Below are 23,548 nucleotides of genomic sequence, written 5' to 3'. Positions count from 1 at the left end.
GTGTAGAAGAGCCTGTTAAGGCATATCCAGAAAAAGATGTGTTATTTAAAGATGATGCTATTGCAAATGAAGATGCCTTAAGAGAACAAGAGAACATTTTAAGAGAAACAAGGGATAGGGAGATCTTGATCAAACAAGCCAAACTTGCAAAAGAAATTATTGATGATGTGGCTGATCAAGAAGCAATTGAAACACTGATTATGATGAACAGAACTGAGGAAGCTGACAATTCCTTGGCTATGGTGATAAGTATGTTTCAACCACAGAGCCAACCTGAAAAGGAATCTGAAAAGGCTTGTGAATCTGAAGAAATGCCTCAAAAGGAACTTGAAAGGCCAACTGGTGAATCTGTTGAGGAAATGATGGCTAATATCACCAGAATCAGGATGGAAAGAGCCAAACGATTTGAACAAGTGTATACAAGAAAGAGGAAGTCTGATGAACAGAAAAGGAATGATGAGAGGAAAACAAAGAGAGGGAGATGGGATGAAAAGAACAAATGCTATGTTGAGACTCCTAAAGATGAAGGTGATAATGATAATAGCCTAATCAGGGAAGTTCAATTGCAAAAACTGCAACCAGGACAACAGATTCCAGGTGTTCCTGATGTGCCTGCTAGGTCTGAACAGAATCCAGATCATCCACCCTCAGATGAACCAAAGATAGATGTAGTCAATGTATCAACTGAAGAGGATGATGAAACTGATGATTCTGATGAAAACAATGATGATCAAGGAAAATGTGGAGAAGCTGTGAATGTTGAATCTCCACAAGTTGAAATGACAGATGTGCAGAGAGCCAACATTGAGTTGAGTATGAGAGAAGCTAAAAAGAGTAATTCATTAGTTGTAAAGCTGAGAAGATATGGGATAAGTTTTGAATCTTTGGCTGATCTTAATGATGATCAGTTGCAAAAGAGACTTGATAAAGAGAGAGATGACTTGAAGAAAAAGATGGAAGAGAAAAACAGGGAGAGTCAAAAGTTTAGAGAATACCTCAGAAGGCATAAATATTCAAAGAAAGATCTATCTCACTTTAACTTTGACCAACTCCAAGATCTATATAACAGTGAGAGAGAAAAGGTGATTGAGAAATGTGTTAGAGAAAATGAAAAACTTGAGAAGATGGAAACTTTGAAGAAAAAGTATGGAGGTATGTGTGGATACCTGCTGGAGAGAGGTATGAAGCCTGGGATTGTTGAGAACCTATCTAGAGAATCAGTGTTGGACCAGTACAACAAGTTGAAAAGAAAAGAAAAATTGAACAGAGTCCAAACTGAGAGCTCTACCAAACTGTCTGAACCAACTGATGAACCTCAAGCAAAGAAAAGAAGAATTAAGACCATGAGGGAGAAGTTAAATGAACAGGTCAGAACAGTTGAAACTCCTACCCCACATAAAGAGAAACCTGAATCTGAAGAAGAACCCATTTTCCCTTGGGAAAATGAAGAGATGATAAATATTCTAAGAAGGGTTATGATTGATCAAAGGGGAATGAGTGAAGCAGATTTTAATGTCTTGGAGAAACAAGATTTGAAAGAACTTTTTTATATACAAAAGGTTGAATGGGAGAAAGCTTTAAGGGAAAGTGATAACCCTAGAACCTTTGTGGATGGAAGTTTTGTGCATGCTGGATTGGCAAACACTCCTGGTATGGCAAGAATGCTGCTGGATCTTAAAGAACTAGCAGGACAGAATATTGTTGATTTGGCTAACCTTCCAACAGAAATGGTGGAGGCCATCTATATTAAAGTTTTCAACTTAAGGCCTGGAAAACCAAAGAAGTCTATCCCTTTTAGGCCTCCAATCTCAAGAAGACAACCACAAGGAGGAAGAGGTGAATCAAGTAGATCTGTACAACAAAGAACAACAAGACCACAATCTGATGTGGATCTTCCAAGAGAAATTTACTTTGATTCTGTCACTGAGTCCTTGAAGGTGATTATGGAAAGTAGGCAATTGAGGGAAATTGTTGTAAGAAGTGACTTCCGTGAGTATACAGAAGAGCAACTAGAAAGAATGGCCAATCTTAATCTGTATGACTTCAGAAATAGAAACAAGATGGCTGGAAGGCAGATGAACGATCTGTCAAAATTTTTGAGAGATGAAGCTAACAAGGGGTTCAAGTTCTTAAAGGAAAAGAGAAGTTGGAGAATGATTCAACTTCACAGGTCAAAGAGGACAGAAAAGTTGAAAAGAATGGATATTGCTGAAAGAGACTTTGTGATGAATATCACAGGAATGAATCCACTGTCAAACATGAATAAATGCATAAGTATTGAAAGAAGAATGATCCGCCCCAATTACACAGTACAAAAGAATGGCATCATAGCTGAAATTGAGTATAAAGAAAAGGATGACCATTACTTGCTGAGAAACTCAGATGGAAAAATATTGGGAATCAGTAAGAAAGATAAAGACTTGACCTGCCTGCATGATGAAGATTTAATGGATATAAGGGATTTGGTTATACCAGAAAGTCATACTCATTACCGAATCCTTAATATCTTCAAAATGAAAGCTGCATATGAGATAATCAATAGAAGACAAGCCGCTCATAATGCAAGAAAGAGACAATATTAGCAGAGTTTGCTTTGTGATGTAATGTCTTCGGACAACTTTTGATTATGTAATGTGCTTATGTTATTTGAATATGTAATTTGACTTTTAATTTGATGCGTATTTTGACTAAGTGTAAGTAACCTTAGAAATGTTTTGGGTCAGCTGAGGTGTTCCAATCTAGGGGGAGATTGTTGAGTCAAAGATTTGACCAAAATGAAGTATATGGAAGATTGGAATCTTCTCAACCTCCTCAGAATTCGCTAAGTGTGGATCCGGGCACACCTTAGACCTCCGAGCAAGCTTTTACTTAGGCAGGTACGATATTTTGTCTATCGGGCAAGGTTATCTTCAAGAAGTCTTCTTTAGTGGATATCCGAGCAGGGTTTGCAAATTAGTGCATTGCCGAGTAAGGTTCACTAGTTTATGTAAATCCGGGCAAGGTTCACTTTATCAAGCAAGTCTGTTCTTCATAGCCAAGAAAAGTTCACTTCCAAGTAAGCTTTTGGCTAACCAAGTCCATGAAGCCAAGTGATTGGAAGATCGGGCAAGGCATTCATTAATAATGGTGGTCCGAACAAGCTTGATGATCTAGATGAATATCTTTAAGTAACATCGGGCAAAGTTCAACTCAAGCAATGAACAGTACTCCCGAGTACACTTTGCTAATAAGTTATGTTATAGCAAGAAGTTGAAATGGACCATTGAAGAACAAGGTTGCTCGTAAGGGTTTGTCGGGCAAAGTCTGGCAAAGTCAAGAAGAGTGAAGTCTACCCGGTGAGTATTTTACTTGGTAAAATACTCTTTAAGTAAAGTCTACCCGGAAACTTATCCCGGGCACACTTCTGTGTTTACCAAGTCCTGAAGGATGACAAAGTACACAGCGTACTCGGAAAATGTAGATTGATGCAAAGCCTACCCGGAAGACTTGTTTTACACTTAGACTCTTTTCTGATTATGTAATTTGAATATGTTTTTACGTTTGGGGTTTCTAGAAGGAATGACAGTTGTCCTAGGGTGGCAGGCCTATAAATAGAATGTTTTAGGGTACGCCGCCTAAGACGGATTCTAGTCTCTACACTTTTTGGATAAGAAAGAATATTTTCTTGAAAGTGACGGCTGTCATAGAATACATACGGAAAAACCCTCCCTCAAGAAACCTTAAATCGATTATCCAATTTGTATGATGAATGTTATATGAATGGAAATCTTTTGAGTGAATATTGTTTATGTTGGTTACCTTTGAATACTGATTAAGCAACCGTATGTTTGTTATTGATTCCGCCTTTAACAAAGGATTATCTTTCTAAATATAGCAACCCGTCATTAACTCTCTTGTCGACACATTTATTTGTGTGAGTTATGACATGATTAAGTAATATCCAGCTGAAATCAAGGGACCAGACACCCGGCATTTCTGCCGTAGGTTGGGGTGTGACAGATTGGTATCAGAGCCAAAGGTTTAAGATAGGTCGTTAGAGATTGCCTTAGACACATGTTTAGGAGCCCTATACGTGCTTATCTGCTTGCCTTACGTGTTCTAGTTGATTGTTACTGCTTTCCCTTAGTTAATAATTTTCCTTATTATATTATTGTCATGCACACATGCACTGCTCCGAGGCTATGCCTCAAAACTTAAAATTTTATTTAAAATCAATATTAGATTGCTTTTTATCTGCGGAAATATTCCTTAAGAATTCCCACCTGTTGTTTTCACTCGTTCTCCTTAGGGCTAGATTATATGGCATGTCCCTATCATAAGAAAAAGGGCGAGAAACTGTGAGTTGGGCACTGGCAAAACTTTTCCAAGAACCAAAGGTAAGACACTAGCCCTTACCTGGGTGATAACCTGACCACAATACTCAACCCTATGGACCCGAGCGAGACCCATAGATGCCATATGACCGACACCCTAAGTTGTCAACCGTAACCACACTAGTGGTTGCATTCCTATATACATTTTTTAAACCGAATTCATGATGAATCGTGGCTTAAATTCGGTAACCTTCTGATTATGGTTTTCACGTTATTTCAAATGGTTAGTCGGGAATTCCGACTATCCATCTGTTAACTTGTTTCGTATTTATGTCAGATACTCCGACTACCCATATTTTGTTTCGATAGTTCGTTATTTAGTTTGGTCGGTTAAAGACGCTTATCGGGCCGAAAAACTATATTGCATCGATAATTCTTTAATTAGTTGGGAAAACTAAATTGCCATGTAAAGCTCATGGGCTATCCAACTCACATGTGTTTTCGTTAATTATTGTTGGGCCATTCAAATTGCCATGGAAAGCTCATAGGAGGCTAACGTCCCTAGATGCATTTCGTTATATTTTTGTGAAGTTAACCTAACAGAAACTTAATTTTTTCAACTAACTTTGTTTTCCCATAAATATTTACACATATGATCCCCCAACTCATAAACCTTTACTATTATTTTTCCCGTAGAATGTCCACTCAGAAATCACCGTCGTCATCAACGTTCATCTGGCTCACGCGACCGCCGCCTAGCTGCTAGAATCACGAAAGAGTTTGCTGCTACTATGCCTGCAATTGTCACCCAGATCCAAAGCCTCAATTCTAATGGTTCAGCCACTTCGGCCACACCCAACAACTATGATTTTCGTAACTTCTTGAGCACCAAACCTCCATCTTACAGTGGTGAGGAAAATGCCACCGACTTGCTCCAATGGTTTGAAGATATGGAGAAAATATTTATCCACTGTGAATGTCCGGACGTCAAACGGACCAAATTTGCTTCAAGATGCTTTATGGATCGAGCTGTTGTATGGTGGAATGCCCTGAGAAACGACCAAGGGTCGGATTTGGTTGTGGCTATGACTTGGGAGGAACTGAAGGAGGTGATGAAAAAGGAATTTTTCCCAGAACATGAACTGCAGAGGTTGGAAGCGGAGTTTTGGGATCTTAAGCAAATCGGTGGCGATAACTCCACTTATTCTAGCCGATTTCACGAGCTAAGTCGTATTGTGCCGCATCTGGTAACTCCCGAAACTCGCGGAATTCAGAAATACATTCGTGGTCTCCCGCTCGCTTTCCGTGATGCCGTATTGAGTCGTAACCCATTAACCATCGGTGAGGCAATGGACCTAGCTGCCTCCCTCACCGATAGTCACGTTCGGAATGGAGCCTTGACTCGCAAGGATTCCAAACCCACCCCCGAAAAAACAAAGACCGACTCCTCAACCGATGCCAAAGCTGAGGCCAAACCCTCCAACAACAACATCCGCTTCTACAAGAATTACTAAAAACGTAAGCCTAACCATCAAAACTAATCCATCAACTAATCCAACAACCAAGCCCCAAATGAACCTAATGCCCCAAACAAGAAAGCCTACTTTGGCCCACATCCCCTTTGTGCCAGGTGTAACCGCCATCACCCGGTCCAATCCCGTTGCCGGTTGTGCACTCAATGTAACCGTTACGGCCACCTTGCCAATACTTGTCGTGCACCGCCTGGTTACCAAGTTGTCCAAACCCGGTCTGTACCCCCTACTGCTAGACCTGCTGCTAACCCTTCTCAACCCGGTGTTCCTATTACCTGAGCTTGCTACCACTGCGGAGACCCTAATCATTTCCGTAATGCCTGCCCATTATTCACCCATGCTAACCAAGCCCATGTCATGTATGCACCTCCTTATGTTTCCCATCCACCGCAAGCCCACGTATACCATGCACCGTACTACACTGCTCAAACCTACCAAGTGCAAACTTACCATCCTCAAGCCTATGCACCCCAAACCCATGCACCTCCTGTGCCTCAGCTCATGGCTCCTCAATCGGCATCAACTCAAGCTCCAATAATTCAAGCTCCTTCTTTGAACCAAGTTGCTCAAACCCTTAAAGGGTCCAATGGTCGTGCATTTATGATGAATGTGAATCAAACTCAGAGTTCTAGCGATGTGGTGAATGGTACGTTTCTCATTGATAATCATCAAGCTTAGGTTTTGTTTGATACGGGTGCCGATAAGAGTTTTATATCTTTGGATTTTGCGTATATTATTGATAAGCCTCGGGATAAGTTGTCTAGACCTTTTATCGTAGAAGTAGCCGACGAGAATTCTATTATGATTGACTCGGTAGTCAGGGATTGCGTCATAATCCTTAACAAAGTCGAGTTTCTTATTGATCTCATTCCGATGCAAATGGGTAGTTTCGATGTAATCATAGGGATGGATTGCTTAACTCTTAATCGTACGGAAGTTGTTTGTTTCAAAAAGTCATTCGTATACCTATAAAAAACGGTCGTACTCTTAAGGTTTTGGGTGATACTCCAACGTCTAAGATTAATCTCATGTCGTGCTTTCAAGCTCAACGTTATTTGCGCAAGAAATGTGTCGCCTTCCTAGAACTCGTGGTAGAGAAAGAGCGGAAAGAGAAGAAGTTATCCGATATCCCGGTCGTTCGTGATTTTCCCGATGTTTTTCTAGATGATGTCACTGGTCTTCCTCCTGTTCGTCAAGTTGAATTCCGAATTGATCTTATACCCGGAGCTAACCCTGTAGCTGAAGCCCCTTACCGTCTTGCACCCTCCGAGATGCAAGAACTCTCGAGCCAACTCCAAGAACTTTCGAACAAGGGTTTCATTCGCCCGAGTTCTTCTCCGTGGGGCACACCTGTGCTATTTGTCAAAAAGAAAGATGGTTCATTCCGCATGTGCATTGACTACCGTGAACTTAACAAGCTTACTGTCAAGAATCGTTATCCGCTCCCTCGAATCGATGATCTTTTCGATCAACTTCAAGGAGCCACATGCTTCTCGAAGATCGATCTCCGTTCGGGTTATCATCAACTCCGATTAGTGATGATAATATCCCCAAGACCTCCTTTCGTACTCGTTATGGTCATTAGGAGTTCTGCGTTGTGCCTTTTGGGTTGACAAACGCACCCGCGGTTTTTATGGACCTCATGAACCGTGTTTGTAAACCTTATTTGGAAAAGTTCGTTATTGTTTTCATCGATGACATCTTAATCTATTCGAAATCCGAGAGCGACCACAAGAAACATCTCCATACCATTCTTGATCTGCTTCGAAAGGAGCAATTGTATGCCAAGTTTCTAAGTGCGAGTTTTGGATGAAAGAAGTTCAGTTTTTGGGCCACATTGTTAACGAAAAGGGTATTCATGTTGATCCTGCAAAGATCGAAGCTGTTAAGAATTGGAAGCCGCCTACGACTCCCACCGAAGTTTGTTCTTTTCTCGGTTTGGCGGGTTATTACCGTCGTTTCATTCATAACTTTTCCAATATCGCATTGCCCCTCACCGCTTTAACACACAAAGGTAAAACCTTTGTGTGGGGGTCAAAGCAAGAAGAAGCCTTTGAAACTCTTAAGGACATGCTTTGAAATGCTCCTATCCTTGCTCTTCCGGAAGGAAATGAAGATTTTATCGTTTTCTGCGGCGCTTCTAACTAAGGTCTTGGTTGCGTTCTCATGCAATGAGGCAAGGTTATCGCTTACGCTTGAAGACAACTCAAGGTTCACGAGAAAAATTATACGACGCATGATCTCGAACTTGGTGCTGTCGTATTTGCCTTGAAAATTTGGAGACATTATCTCAATGGTACGAAGTGTGTGGTGTATACCGATCACAAGAGTCTCCAACACATTTTTGACCAAAAAGAACTCAATATGAGACAACGTCGATGGACCGAGTTGCTTAGCGACTACGAATACGAAATTCGCTATCATCCTGGAAAGGCGAATGTCGTGGCCGACGCTCTCAGTCGTAAGAAGCCATTCAAATCGATACTTCTTACTTGTGTTCTTGTTCAAAATGATCTCGAAAAGCGTGTTCTCGATGCTCAACACGAATCCGTCACCGAAGGCAATATGAATGACGAGATGTCGTGTGGTGCCAAAACCCAACTTGAAACTAAACCCAATGGTCTGCCTTACTTTCTTAACCGCTTATGGATCCCCAATCGTGATGATCTTCGCACATTTATTATGGAAGAAGCTCACAAGTCACGATATTCCATACATCCCGATGCGGATAAGATGTACGCCAACCTTCGTTATGTCTATTGGTGGCCAGGTATGAAGAAAGATATCGCTTTGTATGTTTCTAAATGCCTCACTTGTTCCAAAGTGAAAGCTGAGCATCATCGACCTTTTGGTTTACTCGAGCAACCTCCCGTCCCTGAGTGGAAATGGGAAGGTATTGACATGGATTTTATCACTAAGCTTTCTTCTACCCTCAAGGAACATGATAGTATTTGGGTAATTGTTGATCGTCTGACCAAGTCTGCTCATTTCATTCCCATCAAAGAGACTTATTCTGTTGAGCAATTGGCGCGTATCTACGTTGAGAAGAATGTTTGTCATCATGGAACCCCGTTATCCATTATATCTGATCGTGATGGTCTTTTTACTTATCGTTTTTGGAAATCGCTTCAATCCGCTTTGGGTACTCGATTGGATCTTAGCACTCTTATCACCCGCAATCTGACGGTCAATCCGAGCGAACGATTCAAACCTTAGAGGATATGCTCCGTTCTTGTGTCCTCGATTTTGGAGGAAATTGGGATATTCATCTACCGCTTATCGAGTTCTCTTATAATAATAGTTTTCACTCTAGTATTGGTATGGCACCTTTATAGCGCTCTATGGTTGTAAATGTCGATCTCCGATCTGTTGGAACGAAGTTGGTGAATCTCAAATCAATGGTCCCGAACTAGTCCAAGAAACGACTGATCGTATTGCTCAAATCCGTCAAAATATCCTTGCTGCTCGTAGTCTCTCTGGTCCCCGATTTCTGCTGGATCTTACTTAATCATGTCATAACTCACACAAATAGATGTGTCGACAAGGGAGTTAATGACGGGTTGTTATATTTAGAAAGATGACCGTTTAATAAAGGCGGAATCAATAACAAACATATGGTTGCTTAATCAATATTCAAAGGTAACCAACACAAACAAGATTTACTCAAAAGATTTCCATTCATATAATATTCATCATACAAGTTAGATAATCGATTTAGGGTTTCTTGAAGGAAGGTTTTTCCGTACTAAGACAGCCGTCACACACACAATATTCTTTCTTAATTAATGTGTCTGTCTGCCTTGGGCGGCGTGCTCTAAATCATTCTATTTATAGGCCTGCCACCCTATGACAGCTGTCATTCCTTCTAGAAACCCAAAACGTAAATACATGTTCAAATTACATAATCATAAATATTCTAAGTGTAAAACAAGTCTTTCGGGTAGGCTTTGCATCAATCTTCATTCTCCGAGTAGGCTATGTACTCTGCCATCCTTCACAACTTGGTAACATAGAAGTGTGCCCGGGATCAGTTTTCCGGGTAGACTTTACTTGAAGAGTATTTTACCAAGTAAAATACCCACCGGGTAGACTTTAGTCTTCTTGACTTTGCCAGACTTTGCCCGACAAACCCTTACGAGCAACCTTGTTCTTCAATGATCCATTTCAACTCCTTGCTATAAAATAACTTATTAGCAAAGTGTACTCGGGAGTACTGTTCCTTGCTTGAGTTGAAACTTGCCCGATGTTACTTAGAGATATTCCGTTTATACATCAAGCTTCTTCGGACCACTATTATTAATGAATACCTTGCTCGGTCTTCCAATCACTTGGCTTCATGAACTTGGTTAGCCAAAAGCTTACTCGGGAGTGAACTTTACTTGGCTATGAAGAACAGACTTGCTTGATAAAGTGAACCTTGCCCGGATTTACATAAACTAATGAACCTTGCCTGGCAATGCACTAATTTGCAAACCCTGCTCGGATATCCGCTAAAGAAGACTACTTGAAGATAACCTTGCCCGATAGACAAAATATCGTACCCGGCTAAGTAAAAGCTTGCTCGGAGGTCTAAGGTGTGCCCGAATCCATACTTAGCGAATTCTGAGGAGGTTGAGAAGATTCCAATCTTCCATGTACTTCATTTTGGTCAAATCTTTGACTCAACATAGTCGTCAGAAGAGTTATGCTGATAAGAGACGTAAACCCCTAGAGTTCAGTGTTAGTGATTTTGTTTTACTCAAAGCTTCCCCTTGGAAGGGAGTTGTTCGTTTTGGAAAGAAGGGAAAACTAGCTCCTCGTTTCGTTGGTCCTTTTGAGATTATTGATAGAGTTGGTCCTGTTGCGTATCGACTCAAACTTCCTGTTGAACTCTCAAACATTCACCCGGTGTTTCATGTTTCTAACCTCAATAAGTGTCTTACCGAGGGTAATCTCCACATCCCTCTCGATGAAGTTAGTATCGATGAGACTATGCATTTCGTTGAACAACCTATTGAGATTATGGATCATATGGATAAAGTTACTAAGCGAAGCCGCATTTCTTTGGTTAAAGTTCGTTGGAATTTTAAGCAAGGCGCCGAGTTTACGTGGGAGCGTGAGGACCAGATGAAACTCAACTATCCTCATATTTTCGTTGCTGATTCTCTAATTTCGGGACGAATTTCCCAAAAGTAGGGGATACTATAACAATTCGGGGTTTCCACTTTATCATTTGTAACCGTTACCCGACCCATTTACGGGTCCGGGCTCTAAAATTAATAAAATCCCGCACTTATCGAGTTATAACTACTATGTTATTTATTTATCGCTACATCTTCATAACTTTGACACTTTTTAACCCAAAATATAAAGTTCCAACCCTTCTATATCCATCTCCAAACTTGAAGGGCCTGTTTGTAAGTTATGTTATAATCCTTTTTGCTTGATGGATAACCCATCACCAAACCCGAACCACCTTCACGTTTTATTGGACCCGAATCAAACAATCAGCCAATTAACTGTCCAAATCTGTTTGTAATCAAGATATGAATTAGGAAATCTTTTATTTATGCTAGTCACGGCCTCACCGACTATATAATCACATTAATTACACCTCATTTGACTCATTTTTCCTTTATTAAACCTAACCGACACCCTAATCTTGGTATACACAATAACAGTGATATTATTCCAATTAATTGTGAGGATACCTTCCTTGTTTGATCGCTGACACTAACCCTCTATTTAATTGAAATCATTTGACTTGTAATTGCTCGTTCAGTTTATTTTCTTGGACGACCCTGCTCGTGCTCGTTCTCCCTCTTTTGATTTCCGTTCGAGGTAATTAAATACATGTATTGAGTCGCGTTTTAATGAGGATAAATAACCCTAAACCTGTTTTGATCGATTGTTAACGTTTTGGGTTTATGGAAATTTCTAGGGTTCTTGGCAAAGGGGGGGAAGCCAGAACCAGATCATGTTCTTATTGTTTTAAAAACAAGATATGATGCATATGGCTAGGTAGCCTAGCTGGTTAATGCTTGAACATTAGGGGTTGGAGGTCGCGGGTTCAACCCTTCCAAACCCCTTTTTTTGGAAAATCATTGTTTTATGCTTATTAATCAATAATCCATTTTAATAATACTAATAATGATTAAACAAGGTTGTTTTTTACTAAAAACGACCTTTTAATACTTGATAATTCACGTTTTTCATTTATATATTTTCTAAGATACTTTTTCATATAAATATACATATATAAAGAAGATTATAAATTAAAAATTTATATAAATAATTTACTTATAAAATTAAAAATAACACTTTATTTCAAAATAAAAGTCTAAATGATAAATCCCCAAATAAATATGATATTATCATATTAATTGGTTATTGTTTAACTTGCGTCGTAATTAAGATCCTTATTTTAATCACATCCTTACTCTCTTAGGCGTTAACGTTCGCGTGTGAACCTTTTTCCTCATTCTCGTCACCTTAATCATCCTCGTTCATCTTTGAGGTGAGTACCACATTCCCCCTTTTTACTCGTTTTCATACTGTTTTGGGGACATATGCGTAACTTAGTATATTTTCGCATTTTATCTATACACAAAAATGCAATGGTTGTCTTACGTGTTAACTAATCTCATGCCATACTTGCTATATGTTTTATGTGCTTAATGTGAACCGCATTCGGAGAGGTCCAGCATAATCTTAGAAAATAGTATGATCATACGCTAGTCGATTTAGCTTTGTGCTTTTCGACATCTCATTTTATTTGCTCATTGGTTGATTTGTTAATCTCATTTGACTCGTTGCAGCTATGTATTTTATTATATATGTAAACTGAACTGGTGTGTTGCTCACTCAACCTCGTGTTGACAAACTATATTATTTTCAACGCATAGGCAAGTCACCGTTTGATGTGAAGTGTGGACTTAGAAGGATTGTTTTCAGGACTAATGCTAGAAGAGTTTATTTTGAGACTATGATTGTCATTTGAATTATTTAATGTTTTGTTTTACTTTGGATTTCTTTTTGTAACGAATAATGGTGTTATTTGAATTAAATAAATAAATATTTGAATTTTAATAATTGCGTGATAGTAACCTTACGAACTGTGACAATCAGTCCACGCCCCGGCATTTCCGCCGTAGGTTGGGGTGTGACAATAAGTATATTCTTAGTCTACGCAGCTTTTAAGCATTTCAAATTTATCAAATGGGCGTTAAGAGTCTGTTTCTAAACGGGGAACTTCATGAAGAGGTGTATGTGAAGAAACCTCCTGACTTTGATGATCCTGACTATCCCGAGCATGTTGACAGATTAAACAAGGCTCTCTATGGTCTTCACCAAGCCCTGTGAGCTTGGTATAGCAGACTGATGACCTTTTGATCGATAGTGGCATCAAACGAGGGATTGGAGATTGCACTGTTTTTTACAAAACGGTCAAAGAAGATTTTCTCCATGTCCAGACCTATGTCGATGACATCATATTTGGATCCATAAACGGCACGTTATGTAAGGACATCGAGAAGTCGATGCAGATAAAGTTCGAAATGAGCTCGATGGTAGAAATGAGTTTATTTTTGGGGTTGCAGGTTCATTAGTCTGATAACGATATTTTTATCCATCAGACAAAGTATGTGAACGATGTCTTGATCCGATTCAAGATAACTGTCGGAAAAGTCCCTTCTACTCCTCTTCTCGTGGGTCACAATTTTTCACCAAACGAATTGGAGGATACCGTTGATTCGACCCTTTACCGAGCGATGATTGGGTTCGTTAATGTATTTAACTTCATCGCGCCCTAATATAATGTTTGTTGTTTGTCTTTGTGCCAGGTATCAGTCAAATCCCCGAGTAACTCATCTAGAAGCTGTGAAGCGTATATTCCAGTATCTGAGTGGTAATCTTGACATCGGGTTACGGTATCCTAAGGATGATACTTTTGATCTTATTGATTTTTCAGATTCCGGCTATGGAGGATGAAAGATCAACTTCAAGTCTACAGCGGCGATTTGTTAGATTTTAGGAAACCGGCTTGTTTCCTGAAGTGTAAGAAGCAGACAACGGTGTGGCAACCTCGAGTTACTGTTAACAGGTTTTGTGGATTTAGCACGTGGGATTACGGTTAGAAGTTTCTTACTACTCTAATTTTTATTGATAACTTTGTTGCCATATGTATCACAAAAAACCTCGTGCACCACTTAAACCGAAACATATTGAAATTCAGTATCATTATATATGTGACTATTATGAAAAGAAATTAATTGACATTGAAAAAGTTCACACGGATCATCAAAAGCCAGATCTTTTTACCAAAACTTTTGATAAAACGAGATTCAAATTTTTGCATGGTTTAAATGATTTAAAATCATTTGCTGATATCCCTAAGCTCGGGTAATAATTTTTTTGTTAAATTTTTCTTTCTGTAATATTTTGGTGTTTAGGGGGAGAAAAATGGGAAAATACAAAAATATTGTAGTATAGATAAAATCCAAAAACATTAAGATATTTAGAAAATTCAAAAACATTGAAAAATTACTCCTCAAAATGAGTTTTGAAGCTAAAAGGGAAAAGATGGTACATTGATCATTTATATTTTAAATTTCAGTGAAAAATTGGCGTAAAAGGTTGTGTCTTAAAATGTATTAGTGCATTGGTAGTTCTAAAACAAACGAATAAGGTAGAGTATGTGATATAAACATAAATTCCCAAACTGAAAGAGATATTAGTCTCTTACAAAGTCTTGGTGATAAAGGCAGAAATGTATTATTTGTGTCAAACTCAAGCTTTAAATCTGTTTTATCACCAAAATCAAATTTTAAATAAGCATCTAGTTAATGGTTAATATTGCAACGGTTTATGGTCTTATGGCCTTAAATCCTGTATTGATGGGATGCTTCTAGAATTCTGGACCCCATTGGGTCTTTATAAGGTTATCCATCTGGGTATTCACAAATGTCAATATTATTTTACTCAAAAGTTGAACCCGTAGTTTTACTGCCCATTATAAGTCCCTAAACTTAATCACAATTGAACTTTGTACAAAATTCACTACTGCTTGATCAAACCACGCTGTGAGTCATACAATTGTTCCTCCATTGCTCGCGTCTTAATACCAGTAAGAAATGGACGACATGGGATACAGTGTATGTAAGCCATACAGATGAAATCGTGCAAACTCATCTGTGGAAAAGGAACTCGAAGTATAGCTTGATAACTGTGGTATATCTAGTTGTGGGGATTATTTGCTAGATTGCTAAAACTAAAAATCATATACTTTGATCAACTAGTTCTAGGTTGAAGTCAAGTTGGGGTGACATGGTAAAAATCAAACTAAGTCTGAGTCGAGATTAGAGGTTGATAGTTTATGATATCTTGTGCCCTAATTGAACTTTAAATCATATCACAAAAATTCCTGAAATATTTGTTATAAGATTTAAGTGGAAAATAATACTAATGATTGATTTAACACCAGTCATAATAAAGCCGAAAGATAAATATGTTATGCACGAATTTCTTGATCAATATGATTCCCTGCTCAATTGACAAAAATATGTACTGCTTTCGTAGTTTACATTTTTCAGTTTATGTTTAGATTTTATTTTTGGTTTTAGTTTAAAAATACGTAAATTCAAAAAGTATTTATTACTAGATTGTTTTCGGTTACCGTGCTATGTGGATAAAAGGTTTAAAAAGAAAGATTTTCCCACGATTTTAAGTTATGCTTGTTAAAGTAAACGTTTTTAACGTAAAATGTTTACCTTTGGGTAAAATTTAATGTATGTTTTAAGGTAAATATATATAAAACGATGGTTTTGATGGTTAATTTATTTTTTTGAAATGGTAAAAAATCCATTTATTAATGGTATTGTCCCATACGTTACTACAATGTAACGAATGCACACCCATTCATTACTACAGTGTAACGAATGAACATCCATTCATTAAAGTAAACAATGTATATATTACATTCGTTACCCATTCACATTAGCTTCCGCTATCTGATACTGAATGAGTGTTTATTTGTTAAAATGGTTTAACGAATGAGTAAGAAATAACATGTTATTTGTTATTCTTAACATATGAGACACATTCGTTAAATGTGTTAACGAATGGACTGGCGAATAAAAGGTCATTCGTATATTTATTATTACTGAATAAGGCTATTCGTTGCCTAGGGATTTGTGCCAAGTGTACGGGGTATATATACCATAGATGATCGAATGGGCTCTAATTTGTTCACAACTGTTTGCCTAGAAACTCAACAGAACAGAGAGAAAGCTTGGCAATTTTTTTTCCAGAATTCCTAACATTAACTAATACTTGTTTGAGTGATTTAACATTGTTCAACAGGTAAAGCCGAGTCCTTTGACGGTTTGGTGATGATTTATGGACCAGTTTTGAGGGTTAATTTGACAAAATACGTAATGAATAAAACTATATTCAATTGGCAATTAAATCTACTCAGATTAATCAAATCAATGGTTTGGTTTGGTTTGGTTTTCGATGTCGTAACTATGATATTGATACCAAAACTAATGTATAATTTTGATGTTGTGTATGAATTACAAATTCAAAAATTGCATTCTTTACTTTTGGTGTTCTTGTTAAATTTGACTCTTTAAATACTGTATTCAAAGAGACCATTCATTTATTTACATTCGTTCTTAGTAGTGAATGAATACTTCACTCGTGTTACTGAAAAACAATGTTAACACATTCGTTGTACTATGTAACGAATAAGTGTCATTCCTTAATTTGTTTAACGAATGAGACTTAATTGTTTTCATTTAAGAGAATTAACAAATGTGGTCATTCGTTAAATTTGTTTTAACGAATGAGGCCATTCGTTAGTAACTTTTTAACGAACGTGTAACTTATCTTAACGAATGAGAGGATACAATTTTATCATAACCAAAAATTTACCATGTGTTGGTAAGTTTTAAGGTTTTCAAAGTATAAATCATATACTAAATGTTCAATTTTTATAGTTATGGCTGATGAAATGAACATTGTTTGTGCCTTCTTAAATGAAGATTTCTTCGGTAGAGCAATGTTTGGAAGTATGATCGCGTTTCTTAAACAATCTAAGATATTTTATGCTATCTAGGAGAATGTTCCAATATAATTCAATATTATCCAACCTTTTTGGAATACTACCAAGTATAATTCAGATGGGAGCAGATTGAGGCAGAGATTTAGGGAAAGAAGATCATTATCGACGTCGAGGTGATACGAAGGGTCTTACAGTTTCCTGATATGGTGGATGACCGTTGTGAGTTTGATAAGGAAATTATCAAGGAGTTACTCAGACGTTTAAAGTAGAAAGGCGAGCTTGAGAAGTCCCAATACAATGAAGTGTATCTATGCTACCATTATAAGTATCTCTTACATGTACTTGTACATTGTATTGGCGGCGTAAAGTAAGATTCGATGAGTATCGTATCATGTTGCAACCAGCATTCGTTGTATTCTACCATCTAAAGGAGAATTGTACTACATTCCATGTGAAGAACAAGTTTTAAATGTATCTGAGGTTTCTGCATTTGATTATTCACCACTTAGAACCAAATCTAATGAAAGACCCAGAGCTGACTTATGATATTATGGTTCTGGAGCATATGAGAGAAGAAACGATGAGGCGTTTGAGGACTTATCATGGTCAAAGTCTTCAGAACAAGCCGGGGTTTAAGAGATTAATCGGTCATGTTGCTCGAGAAAATTATGTCGCTCCACCTAATGATCGTTGGATCCACGATGACTCGGATTCCAAACGTAAAGGCGATGACGGTGGGAACGCAAATGGTGGAAATGATGATAGTGATGGGCATGGTAATCCAGATGATCAGGGTGATTCGGTTGTGGCATGTAAGTGTAAATCAAAGGGCACGTCTGTTGTAACATTCGTTAATTTTCAAACCCAAAGACCCGACCCATTTTAAATTACGGTTTTCGTTCACATTAATATTATAATATCATTATTTAAACGAGTCACAAAATAGTCGGGTATAATAAAAAAATAATCCAAAATATCTTAACTTTTTATTAAAATTAAATAACATTGGAAAGTACAAGGTTCAATTTGTAAACATTCTTTAAAATCAGTTTTTAATATATATATTGAAAGTTCAGGGCCATTGTGCAAATATATTTAAATTATAATATTAAAATATCAAACCCAACCATTCCAACCCCAACCCACGTTTTTCCGGCGACCGGCCGGAATCCAACCGTAAAAAATCTCTGGCAGCCCATTTAAACCCTTTAACGAGCATTTTGACCCGATTTATAGCTCGTAAAACCTTTTAACCGTAACTACAAACGTTAATTAACAACAATAACTCGTATTAACAATCTTTATTGTGTGATTTGGTCTGGTAACCACTGGATATTTATTAAAATACCAATAACGACCAGTTAAAGCTTATACGCTCCGATTTGTAGTATGAATAGTGACATAGACCTCGACTAAACTCATACAAATCTAAAGTTCTCTCTAAAACACACACTATTATATGATTTTGTTCTTCCGAGTTTGTTTTTCAGCCGGGGTATAGGGTTAATGAAGGCGACGGCTTAAGGAAGCTAGGTGTGAGTTTAATTGCAAAATTATCATCGTTTATATAGAAAACGAGATTAGGGTTCATAGCGTGGATAATAAGCTACGACCCAAGTTCTAGAACCTTCTAAACGCAATTGAATGAGGGATTAGGGCCGGCTAGATGCGAATTAGGGTTTAGGAACACCTAATTAAACGTTGGTTGATGGATTTGGGCTCAAGAACAAGTTAGGGTTGATAATTAAATCAATTTGGGTTCAAGTTGGGTTTGGATCCAAGTATAAACGGGTTAGATGAAAAAAATGAATAATAATATAACATACATTTATTTAATAACGATTAAGTAATAAACGTGCACTAACTTTATTGATTAAAATAATCCGAATAACAAAACGGGTCGGGTTCTAGTTCGTAAATCCAAACGAGAAAAACCGGGTTATTACAGTCTCCCCTACTTTAGGGAATTTCGTCCCGAAATTAAGAAATTACTATGTCAGCACCGTTAAAATACATAATACAGAACTTTGGATAGTTGAAGTAACGCTTCAAATGAAAATCCGATAAGGGCACTTATATATAGGATGTACCAGCGGCGTATCCACCATGTCCTTATCATCTTTACATTTGTACCGTTATCTCAACTACTTACGGTTCTATGTTATGATACACAACTATTCGGATCATGATTTCCATGCGAGGACTTTGGTAATTACGTAGGCATCCATAATTACTTAGATCGTCGGATGGTCCACGTGACTCGTCCCATTGTGTGGTTTACAAAACGTTTAAGTAAAACATGATTTTTAAGGGAACAAAGTTTTTAAGGAGTTGCAATGGAATTTTAATAAGACATCGCAAAAATATAAGTATTTGAAGAAGACATCACTTATGAAGGTAACATAAATAAGATAAAAGTAAACTTTAATAAAAAAATATATTTAAACAAAAGGAACTTCATTCATTATAAAAGATAAATAGTTCAAATGAGAAATAATCCAAGGCCATAAAGAGGCGTTACAATAATTAAGAAAAAGACAAAATATTCAAGATAGATAAAGATAACGGCAAAAGTCTTCACGGTCGTTGAGTATCTTAATTGGCTAGACTTGAAGCACCATGAGGAGTTTCATGGGTAGGATCAGTTGAGGTAGACTGGCTTGGAATAGTCTGAATAGGTTGAGCTTGTATAGCAGGTGTTGGAGCAAAGTAGGCTTGGTAAACTTGAGCTTGGGGGTGCGGAGCTTGATAGTGTTGGGTTAAGTAAGGTTGACTTGAATTGATAGGAGGAGCTTTCAGGACATGAGGTGGTTGAGTTTGAACCTGGTGAGCATGGGTCAATTAGTAAGGTGTAGTCATAGCTTGGGGCTTGATGGGCATGGATAAGTTGAGGGCACGTATTACGAAGATGGTTTGGATCTCCACAATGATAGCAAGCACGGGTATTAGGAGCACCGAGTTGGGCATGTGAGGTGGCTTGTGCATTAGGTGGGACACGGCAAGTGTTAGCAAGGTGGCCATAAAGGTTGTATTGGGTGCATAGTCGGCACGGGGTTTGAGGAGAATGATGAAAGTTACACTTGGCACACATGGGATGAGGACCAAGATAAGTCTTCTTGTTTGGGGTAGCTTGATTTTGGTTAGGAGGAGGTTGGTTATTGGGTTGGTTAACGGTATAGGCTTTACTCTTGTTGTTGTGATTGTTGTTGCGGTGATGGTTGTTGTAGGAAGCAGGTTTGGTTTAGGCTTTAGCATCAGATGTTGAGTCGGTTTCAGTCTTGTCGGGATTAGGCTTGGAATCTTTTCGAGACAAGGTTCCATCCCTAACATGACTATTGGTGAGAGAGGCAGCTAGGTCCATCGCCTCACCAATGGTTAACGGGTCACGACTCATCACGGCACCACGAAAAATGATTGGAAGACCGCGAATGTACTTCAGAATACCGCGAGTTTCGGGGGTTACCAAATGGGGCACAATACGGCTAAGCTCGCGGAACCGGTTGGAGTAGGTAGAGTTGTCTCCACTATCTTGCTTGAGTTCCCAAAATTCATCTTCGAGTCTCTGCAGTTCATGTTCCGGACAAAACACTTTCTTCCTTGCTTCTTTAAGTTCCTCCCAAGGCATTGATACAACCAAGTCAGACCCTTGGTCATTCCTTAGGGCATTCCACCAGATGACAGCTCGACCCTCGAACTTGCTCGAGGCGAACTTAGTCCGTTTGGCGTCCGGACATTCACACTGGATGAAAATATTTTCCATCTATTCAAACCATTGCAGCAATTTGGTGGCGTTTTCCAGACCAAGAAAGGGTGGGGGTTTAGTGTTCAGGAAGTTGCGGAAATCAGAATTGTTTGGTACTGCCGAATTAGCAGATCCATTGGATTTGAGCTTTGAATTTGAGTGATGATTTGTGATTCTAGCAGCCAAGCGGCGATCTTGAGAACAAGATGAACGTTGATGACGATGATGGTTTCTTAGTGACGACATTCTATAGGGATCAAAAATGAGGATTTATAAGATAAATTGAGGAAATCATAAGAATAGTAAAATGTTTAATTATGTGAAAAATAATAATGTTGACTTAAGAAGTGAGGGGATTTGCACCACAAAGATTAAATGTAAAAGATTATAAGATGAGGGGTACATTGCGTAAATAGTTGTTAAATGATGTAGTCAATAAGTTTAATGTGTGATGACTGCATAAGGAGTTAAGTCAGTTTAAAATTTATTTGTTTAAGTTAAATTTAGATTAAACCAACGAAAAATAATTTGTGTGTTGGCCTCCTATGAGCTTTCCATGGCAATTTGAATGGCCCAACGAAACTAACGATTAAAAGCAACTGAGTTGGACATCCCATGAGCGTTACATGGAAATTTGATTGTCCCAACTAATTAACGAATTAACAATGTAATGAAGTTTGTCGGCCCAATGAGCGTTACATGGCGTTTTAACCGACCAAACTAAATAACGAACTATCGAAACAAAATATGGGTAGTCGGAGTATCTTGTGAAATCACCACGTTTGATTACTCCAACAAAAATACGAAAACAAGTTAAGAAATGGATAGTCGGGATTCCCGACTAACCACTTAAAATAACGTAAAACAATAATCGGAAGGTTACCGAATTTAAGCCACGAACCACCGTGAATTCGGTTTAAAAATATAGGAATGCAACCACTAGTGTGGTTACGGTTGACAGCTTAGGGTGTCGGTCATATGGCATTCATGGGTCTCGCTTGGGTCCATAGGGTTGAGTATTGTGGTCAGGTTATCACCCAGGTAAGGATTAGCGTCTTACCTTTGGTTCTTGGAACCGTTTTGCCAATGCCTAACTCACAGTTTCTCTCCCCTTTTCTTATGATGGGGACAATGCCATATAACCTAGTCCTAAGGAGAACGAGCGAAAACAACAGGTGGGAATTCTTAAGGAATTTTCCGAAAATAAAAGCAATCTACTTTTCGAAAAGTTTTCCTTGAATGTTGAGACATAGCCTCGGAGTTTGTGTGTGTGTGTGCATAACAATAACTAATAAATAATCATTAAATAATTATCTAAGAAAGCTGTAAACAATTTAATTTAAACACATAAAGGTAAACAGATAGGCACGTATAGGGTTCCAAAACATGTGTCTAAGGCAATTTCTAACGACCTATCTTAAACCTTCGGCTCTGATACCAATCTGTCACACCCCAACCTACGGCGGAAATGCCGGGGCGTGAACTGATTGTCACAGCTCTCAAGGTTACTATCATGCATTATTAAAAGTGTCGATATCTATTAAATAAATTTCCAAATAACAATTATCCATACAAAATTCAAATACACAAGTACATATATCAATCAGTAACAATATATCTTATTAAGTTTTTCTTCTAGCATGAATCCTTAAGTGATCTTTTACTTCACATCAAACGAATACTGCATGTGCGTTGAAAAGAATATAGTTTTGTCAACATAAGGTTGAGTGAGCAACACACCAGTTTAAATGTTCATATAGAAAATAAGTATTTGCAACAAGTCATATGAGTATAACAAAATAACCAAATGAGTAAGTATAAATGAGATGTCGAGAAGCACAAAGCTATAACGACTGGAGTATGATCATACTAGACTGAGATTATGTTGGACCTCTCTGAACGCGAAAGCATACAAAGCAAATAAGCACATAAACAAGTAAGGTATAAGTTGTTAACACATAAGACGAAGTTGCAGTTTTGTATATAAGTATATATGAGAAATCCAATTTACGCATATGTCCCCAAAACAGTATGAAAACGAGTAAAATAGAGGAATGTGGTACTCACCTCGAAGACGAACAAAAGTGATTATGATAATGAGAATGTGGGAAATCAAACGCGAATGTTAAGCCTAGAAGAAAATGAGAGTAAACGGACTATCTAAGTATATGAACTAGATAGATTCATGAAAACTCGATAATTAAGTTAATATTACATCCTTTTAATCACAATTAATTTAATAAAGATATTATATGTAAAATTATTAGTTAATTAAATTATATATATAAAGTATATTTATAATGATTTATCATACATATAACAAGTAAAATTTATCTTTTAAAGTATTATTAGTTTGATAAATTAAATTATTAAAATATTCTATCATATAAAATACATCTTAAAACATTGTTAGTTTTATAATTATATGTATATGTAAATTTACTTATAATTTATATATATTAAAACATAAATATTAATTTATATGCATATACACATATATGTTTACATATACGTATATACACGGACAAAAGATGTGAATAAACAAGTGTTTTATTGTCAGTTTTCAATTTAATAGTTTTAATTAATTATTATTATTAAATATATGTTTATTAATTGATTTAAAAGAAAATAAACAAAACAGATGCTAAAAATACGGGGTGGCAGGGGGTTGAACCCGCGACCTGCCATCCCAACCCAAAGTCTTAACCAGCTGCGCTACCCAGTGAATGTATCATAAACCAGAAACCCAATGTTATAAACAGAAACAGATTGAACCAGTTTGATCAAAACCCTAGCAACTTGATTTGATCGAATCCGTTATAGTTAATCAAAATTACGATGGGGCTTTTATTCAACATGAAATCGCGATGAAAACCATATAAAACAATTACCTTAACTCGCTTAATTTGATGGTGAACGT

Source organism: Bidens hawaiensis, unplaced genomic scaffold (genome assembly GCF_021521415.1).
Source record: "Bidens hawaiensis isolate Kalapana, Puna unplaced genomic scaffold, B.hawaiensis_p1.1 tig00028736_1, whole genome shotgun sequence".
NCBI classification, from domain to species: Eukaryota; Viridiplantae; Streptophyta; class Magnoliopsida; order Asterales; family Asteraceae; genus Bidens; species Bidens hawaiensis.
This window is presented reverse-complemented; position numbering follows the sequence as displayed.